Source organism: Penaeus japonicus, unplaced genomic scaffold, assembly GCF_977035675.1.
Source record: "Penaeus japonicus unplaced genomic scaffold, GWHDUDI00000001_assembly GWHDUDI00000019, whole genome shotgun sequence".
Taxonomy (NCBI): Eukaryota; Metazoa; Arthropoda; class Malacostraca; order Decapoda; family Penaeidae; genus Penaeus; species Penaeus japonicus.
The window spans coordinates 30,815,296-30,817,795 of NW_028234421.1; the positions used below are offsets into that span (position 1 = coordinate 30,815,296).

At 39.6% G+C, this 2,500-nt stretch overlaps 1 protein-coding gene across 1 annotated transcript in view; it reads left to right on the top strand.

Annotated features, from left to right (window-relative positions):
• Positions 1-1,453: 1,453 nt before the first annotated feature.
• The window catches only part of tyn (trynity), a 66,375-nt gene continuing 65,328 nt past the window's right edge, over positions 1,454-2,500 (top strand). The window contains exon 1 of the mRNA XM_086547151.1: positions 1,454-1,784. The gene's annotated coding sequence lies outside the window, so the exon portion shown is untranslated. The remainder of the gene's footprint in view (positions 1,785-2,500) is intronic.

Here is a 2,500-nt window from a genome sequence, read left to right on the forward strand (position 1 = left end):
ACATATGTATATGTGTATATATATATATATAGATAGATAGATAGATAGATAGATAGATGTATATATTTTTATTTATTTATTTATTTGTATCAATTTATTTACATATGTATATATATTTATATATACATATATATACATATATATATACATATGTATGTATGTATGTACGTATATACATATACAAATATACATATACATACTAGTTCACATTAAGATAAAAGATAATTAATGTTGAAGTTAATACACTCTTATAATGGCCACTAGATCCAATAATCCCAGAGAAAAATCGAAGTCTTACGCCGTGATCTTGTGTCAGGACGCACGAACGTGAGTAAATTCCATTACACGAAATCCCTGACAGTAGTATTTGCTCGTGACTGCGAGGAACATCCCGGAACCAGCACAGTCCAGTTTGGGACTTGACTTAGGTAGAGCTGCAGTGATTTAGGAAAGGCTGCTGTGACTTACTTATTGACTTATACAATACGTTGACTTGGATAAAAGATACAGTGATCAGTGACTGAATGTAAAGTGCAGATTCGCGGCATTGGTGGTGGGGAGGGGAGGGGGGGTTAATGCGGAGACTATTTCCAAAAGGAGAAAATTCTTAGCGGGAAGAAAAATTCTGCATATTTATAGAAATTAATATATACATGAATAATGATGATTATTTAATTTCGTAAAGTTGGTGTTACAGATGTAAAAATGTCACAAGGAAAGAATAACCGTAAACAGTTTTAATAAAATCGTCAGTATTCTTTTCTTGAGAGTAACATCCCCTTCAGTGACTCTATATGCCCTTTTCGGTTTTCCTGTACACAAGGCTATTTTGGTGTGCTTTAAAGTCCATTAACATAGGCGTGACGTTAAGCACAAACAGAAAAAAAAAATCGTAAATTTCAACAAAAATACCTTACCACACCTTATAATCATTATCTCACCAGTGAAATACATATGACCCAAGAAAACCTGATAAAGAATTACAACAAAATGGCGTATAATCTAGAATTTAAAAAAATAGGTCAGATAGCCAGGAAAAAGGACCTTGGAGACAATTCCAGAAACCACCAAAGACCTTCACACCGTATCATAATCCTGTGCGGACGCCAGTATGTTCGGGTCGTGTCGGCCGGACATCTGTCGCACGAAAGAATGGGGGCCGAAGGGGGGAAGGGGGGCGTGAGGGGAGAACTAGGGTGGGGGGGTCAAGAACGGGAGGGTGAATACGAGGAAGAGAGAGAGAGAGGGGGGGGGGAGGGGCCAATAGGAGGACGGAACAAGCATAGGAGAGACCAAAGGGATGGGGGTGGGGGTGGGGGTGTACAAGAGGGAGGGGATGGACTAAGGAGGGGAAAATAGTGGGGGGTTGGAGGGGAGAGGGGGGGGGGGTCCTCAGCGGCCCCACATGTGCGGCGAGGCCTGGCGGCGGCGCTTAGGTCCTCCGGCTGCCGTCGCCAACCATCAGTCAGCTTCCAGACGCGACGCTGTACGGACGTTCCCCTCCTCGACTCCGCCGCCGACGACCTGCTCGGCGATAACGACTTTCGTGACGACTTCGACGCGGGACTTCTCGGTGCGACGACGACGACGACCAAGCTTTTTTATTTTTACTTTTGAACTTTGTTTTCATTCATAAAAGACTTGGTGACCGTGTTTTGTGTTCATTGAAGTTTACGGATGACACTCGAGTGAACGTCGTATCTAAAAAAAATTATAATACGCAAGACAGGTCGGGATTAAAGGAGACACTTACGCCTGGAAGTTGCTGTTTGACATTAGAAAAGGTAAGATACTCGGACTTTATACGAATTTCAGGAGACTTACTTCGGAACTGATCGTCACTTACGGGGAAATAGTCGTTACAACTTGACATTTCGGTTAGATATTCACTTACGATGATTTCGTTTTTGGACTTTCAAGAGACATTTTAAAGATAATTTACTGTGTACAATGTATCTATGAGTATAGCTACATCTTTCTATTCATCTATTCTTTATATTTGAAAGAGAGAGTATACTTTTTTTTCCGATATCTGAAATAAATTTTATTTTTTGTAATTACACATCTTACAAAATACATCAAACAATGATACAAGTTACACCTATTTTCAGGATCATTCACAGAATCTTATTCACAAAACTAAACAAATGAATAACACTTCATCGCAAATGCACAAAAAAAAAAATAAAATAAACGAACGCTATTTCAGATAAAACGTTCCAATGAAAGACACAAATTGCCTGATAGAGAGCGCGGGGTCCCTCCTCGCCGACCTTGGGAAAGAAACGTTTGAACTCGCGCTCTCTGACTGACAACGTGCGCTTGAAAAATCGGTTTCTTAACGAAATGTAAATTCATTCTCTTAGTGCTGTATCTGTCGTCTTTTTATTCATTTATCTATATGCTTATCATTTTGAGCAGAAGAATAAATAAATAAAAAGTTTAGATAGAGAGAAAGAGAGAGTCATATCGTGTGAATTCACCGATGAAGATTAAAGAA